Source organism: Trachymyrmex cornetzi, unplaced genomic scaffold (assembly GCF_001594075.2).
Source record: "Trachymyrmex cornetzi isolate Tcor2-1 unplaced genomic scaffold, Tcor1.1 scaffold129, whole genome shotgun sequence".
NCBI classification, from domain to species: Eukaryota; Metazoa; Arthropoda; class Insecta; order Hymenoptera; family Formicidae; genus Trachymyrmex; species Trachymyrmex cornetzi.
Genome location: NW_017295861.1, coordinates 2,875,122 through 2,880,897, shown reverse-complemented (window position 1 = coordinate 2,880,897; position 5,776 = coordinate 2,875,122).

Below are 5,776 nucleotides of genomic sequence, written 5' to 3'. Positions count from 1 at the left end.
GGTATCCACGCGCGTCATTACATCTCCCGTTACCGCCATAGAGACATTTATCTCTCGATTGCGAGAGTAGTAGTAGAGGCCGTAAATATTTCTTATAAACCGCGCCGAACGACTTTACAATTATTCGGGTTACTTCCGGGTGCAGAATCTCAACGAACTATTCTTTTTTAATCGTCAGTAATTTCAGACATTATCCTCGTTTGGTTCCAAAAGTAGGAAATTTTCTGTCGCGTGTATACACACGGGAACTTAAATGCCTTATGTCTTTTCATCTTCTCAGTCCTTCTCATGCCTACTTCTCATTCATTCTTGTCTTCTTCGATATGCATGCAATTCCGGATGGCTACCCTGGTGAAAATTTTTCTCAGAATTTTTCAGAATTTCTATATAATTTTCCAGATTTTCTATATAATTTCATAACTTTCTCACATTTTTTATATATGAATTGGAACATTTCTTAGAAAATCTACATCTTTTCTCAGAATTTTTCATATGTGTTAATTATAAAATATCGTAAGATTTCTAAGTTTTTTGTAAGTATAATTTCTAATGAAATGTTATAAAATCTAAAAAATTAAAAAATATTTTTTTAAAATAATGGGATGAGAAATTTCAGAATATTTCAGAATTCACTTTTATGAAAAATTCTGAGAGAAGATGTAAACTTTCCGAATATTTCTGAAAAATGTTCCAATTCGTACAAAAATTATAAGAAAAATTTTCATCAGGGCTGCTTTTAAAAAAATTAAATGTTCAAGTAGCGCTGCATATTAAATAGTTATGTATATCACCTAATGTTGAAGTCTTATTACTATCTTTTAACTTAATTATTATATTTTACTTTTTCGAATTGTCAAAAATCTAACTGCTTTATCATGCTTTTATGATATTAAACGATAAGTTTTTGTACAAGCGCTCTGTACTGTTTGTTTCGGAATTGATCATTTGCTAAACATGTAAATACACCGGGCCGCGGCTAAGTAGACGTTTGCCCGAGGATCTTTTATTACGAGTAAAGTCGTAAAGTACTCAAATAAAAGAATAAAGTTTGACAGTACTGTTGAGTACTGTCAAAAAAGTTGAAGGCATAATGGGGTCCGCACATACTTTCCGTAACAGTAATCGTGAGATGTACTATCGTAAGAATTAGGCAATCACGTCAAGAATTTAAACAAATTTTCAGCTCTGATTGGTAATAAACTAACTCTTACGGTATGCCCGGATTAAAAACACCGCAGTATTGAAATAACTTCTAAAAATACAATAAATTTATGAAAATTATATTAAATTGAAACTATATTTATACATACGAAAATATTAAAATAATGTCAAATTCGAGACCGTAATTTGTACTACATACATACTTTTATTACAGGATCGGACAGAAACATAATAACGTGTACTAAAGAAGAAATATTCATGATATTACGGAACAATCTGAATAATGACTTGTCCAAACAAATTGAAATTTTGGAAGCTGCATGGACAGAAAGAATGAACCGCAATATCTACATACATGAAGATGCAAAGCCTATCCTCATTAAGTTTCTTGATACTATCAGAATAAAATGGCAAAACTGTAAAAGACAAAAGGAAACATTTAAAATAAAATACAATGATTGGATGTCTGACTCAATACAAATTATAATTCATAACACCGAGGATTTATCAACGCAATCAAATATGACACTAGAATGTTCTGCGATGCATGATCGATCTAAACGCAGAAAAACTGAAGAACTCCACACATACAACTCCATTGAGGAATCGACATATGCTACTCAAATGAATTTTCGTTCGTCAGAACAATTAGACGCTTCAAAAGTTGTTAAGAATGTAACATTAACAAATCCAACAAGAACTTCTAACAAGTATATAACAGCTTTGGCATCAGAAGTTGAAAGAACATTATCTGATGATGCAGCACTTTCGGTTCTGATCGAACATAAGTTTTCAAAGCGTACTTACCAGAGAATAAGAAAAGTAAGCAAAGAAAATAACTGCAAATTGTATCCATCCTACAATAACGTTTCAAAAGCAAAAAAGCGCTGTTATCCACCACATACTAGCATTACGATTACAGAGAATTGTGTAGAAATAAAATTACAGGCTTTATTGGATCATACAGCAGAACGTATTTTGTTCCTCCAAAGGGAAGTTATTGGTACTTTGACTATGGAAAATGTGAGAAATATGTATCTCATTTGTAAGTGGGGTTGTGCAGACGGTGAACAAAGCGTTTACAAGCGGAAGTTTACCAAAGATGACAAATCAGATGAACATGTGTTTTCCACCTCACTTGTGCCATTACAGCTCGTGTGTAAGGTCTATGAATCGAACACAGAAATTATTATCTGGCAGAATCCTAGACCATCGTCTTCTCGATTCTCTAGACCGATAAGATTGCAGTTTCTGCATGAAAATTATCCTAGGTCGATGGTTAATGTCGATGACATTGAACAACAAGTGGAATCGCTTGTTCCTTTTACAACACAAGTACATGGAATGGAGATCTGCGTTAAATACAGCATGACGTTTACGATAACAGATAATAACTTTTGCAATGTGATTGGAAATGCGAAATTTCTTCTAAATTGTTACTTATGTGGAGCTACAAAAAAGGATTTCAATAACATAGATGAGATTCTGCAGAAAAAAGTTACTGAAACTAATTCGCAATTTGGATTGTCAACATTGTATGTCTGGATACGTTTCTTTGAATTCTTTCTGCATTTATCATACAGACTCAAAATTAAAAAATATCATGTACGTACTAACGAGGAGCAACAAATTATGGAAGAACGCAAAAGGATTATTCAAAAGGGATTCCATTTACAATTAGGATTAATTGTTAATCATTCAAAGCATGGTTACGTAAACACCAATGACGGAAATACTGCTCGGCGATTTTTCGAAAACTCGAGTATATCTGCTACAATAACAGGTGTCTCCGAATGTTTAATCAATCGATTTTATGTGATTTTGCAAGCTATTTCAAGTGGCTATAATGTTAAATACGACAAGTTTCGAAAATATGCTCTGGAAACTGCGCGGAAATTTGTCGAGTTATACCCATGGTATCACATGTCGGGTACAGTACATAAACTTTTAATTCATGGGCCAGAAATTATAGCTTCTGCTTTGTTATCAATCGGGCAATTATCTGAGGATGCTCAGGAAGTACAAAATAAGGATACCAAAAGATTTCGTGAAGATTTATCGCAAAAATACTCGAGGAAAAATACCATGCAAGATGTTTTCAACCGGCTGATGGTCATTTCGGATCCGTATATTTCTAGTATAAGAAAATTGCCACAAAAATCACTCAAGTCATTATCACCAGAAGTCATCGAATTATTAGATTCACCAACAGTTCATGCTGCAACCGCGATCACAAATGAGAAATATACCGATTTCGATACTTCAGGAACCGATATTGATTCTGATGTTCATTGCGATTCTGATGTTCATTGCGATTCTGATGCTGATTTCGATTTTTGTTTGTAAAATAAAAACAAGATAAAACGTACGCGACAAAATCGCTAAAATATATTATTCAAAAACTATATATATAATAAGTAATAATTGTATTCGGACTCTCAAATACTATAAAACTATATATAAAACTATATATATATATATTCAAATTAATCTACAATCCCTAATGAGAAGTGACCGTTAATTCGACGTCAAATTGACTTGAGGAATCATTTCTCACTGGAAATACATTTTTCTGATAGATGCAAAACGGTTCAACAGAAAACACGAAACCTTTTCGCCCTCATCAAAATATCCATAAAAGTAAAAGATGCTACCTTTATTTGATAATAAATAAAAAATAAAAATTTTAACAATATAATATATTATAGGACCGCGCGCGCGGGCGCGCGTCTATGTGTGTGATAACACAAACTATAGAAATCAAAGCCTTAAACGGTCTAGCTGGATCTTGTGTATGATTCTTATGTGAATTTATATACTACGTATATAGTCCTTAGAAAGCCTTGGTAGTCTAAATCTGTAAATAATTAATTCTTATTGCGAAAAATATCTCGGCCGGGAGTCGAACATGGATCTTTTGCATTCCGTGCGAGTGTCTTAAGCTCGCACAGAATGCAAAAGATCCGGGTTCGACTCTCGGCCGAGAGAATATTTTTCGCAATAAGAATTAATTATTTACAGATTTTAATGTCATTCAACATTATTAAAATCGTTTCGAAGATGCGAATAAGCATAAAAAATTTGTTAAATTGTTAGTCAATTTAACTCGTGATATTACTGTGATAGTTTAGTAGAGTTAGCGTTTCAAGACCGAAAAATCATTTCGGCACACATTTCTAAGAACTACATACGTAATATATAAATTCACACAAGAATCATACAAGCATTTAAGATCCAACTAAACCGTTTAAGGCTTTGATTTCTATAGTAAAAATTTTTAACAATTTTTTTTAATTACCGTGCGTTCGCTTCTAATCATTCAAAGCGATCTCATTTTCTATACGTATCATAAAATCTTGTACAACTCAAAATGTGATTGAAAACAATGTATCCCAACATATAAACCTTAACTAACAGTAACATCCTATACAGCATACTTTATTCCAAAGAGCTTCCTAGAACCTCAAGACATTGGGACATTCTCAGGACGTCCTTCAGAACATCCCTTGAACATCTGTGCTATATGGAATAACATCAATTTATCATCAGCCCAGCAATAAATCTACAGTAACATAACATCAACGCTCAGCAAACAGGTTAATATTATTAATTGTCTTTAACATCGTTTTGATATCAAGATGATAAATAATATCAGCTCGGTCGCTGGATATTAATTATAATTTCGCACTCAACAATAAATGTAACAATTTTATGTAACAGTTATTTTTTAAGTTACTTGAGTGTAAAATTATAAAATTGATGTCATGCTAATGAGACTACTTAAAAAAATTTGTATTTATTGAGACTACTTAAAAAAAAATTCTTTATGCCGATATATCTTAGATTCTGTTCCGATATACACTATCAGTACTGAAAACTTATACATAATAGGTCACATTATGTATACTATAGATTTTCAATACTATATCGGAATACGATCATAATTATTTTCAAATGCACTCTCGCCCTTTAAGTCAACAAAGTGCGTCGCTTAACAGTTTTTAATTTATTTATATATCCAATAGTTTGCGTATATTACAAATAAAACACAGACTATTACACGGTAATCACATATTTAGGGAAGAGCACGTACATTATGCCGTTTACAATTGTTCGCTATCGTTTGATTAATTTCAGCGTGTCTTTCTTCCAATCGCCAGAGGGAAGTCAGGCGGAAACGGATATTTCCGGAGAGGGGAAACACGTATTGAAGAGATTGGAGATCCCTGTCATCTCCATTTCGTTTTCAAGTTGATCCTATGCAATCCTCTTCCTCTCGATCGTTTTTGCCTGTTAGCTTCCACCTAGGTGCTTGGAATGCTGGCTTTTGTGGATCAACAATAAATGTCCCATGAGGGAATCAACGCCTTCGTGGTGCTCATGAGCTTTTCTCCTTCTCACATGCTCGAAGATGAGCCTGGATGAGCCGTCAAAGCCGCGTTATGTACAATGTCAGTAGAATCGCGAACTTATCCGAACGTGTCTCGCGATGTCACATCGTTAAAAAAATCAAATGCTACTCAGAGAACACGTTTGCGAGTTATCTCGCGTTTCGCTTTTACGCTCTTACATGTCATATGTGTATATTCGATATAAGCCTTAATTGCTCGCTCAC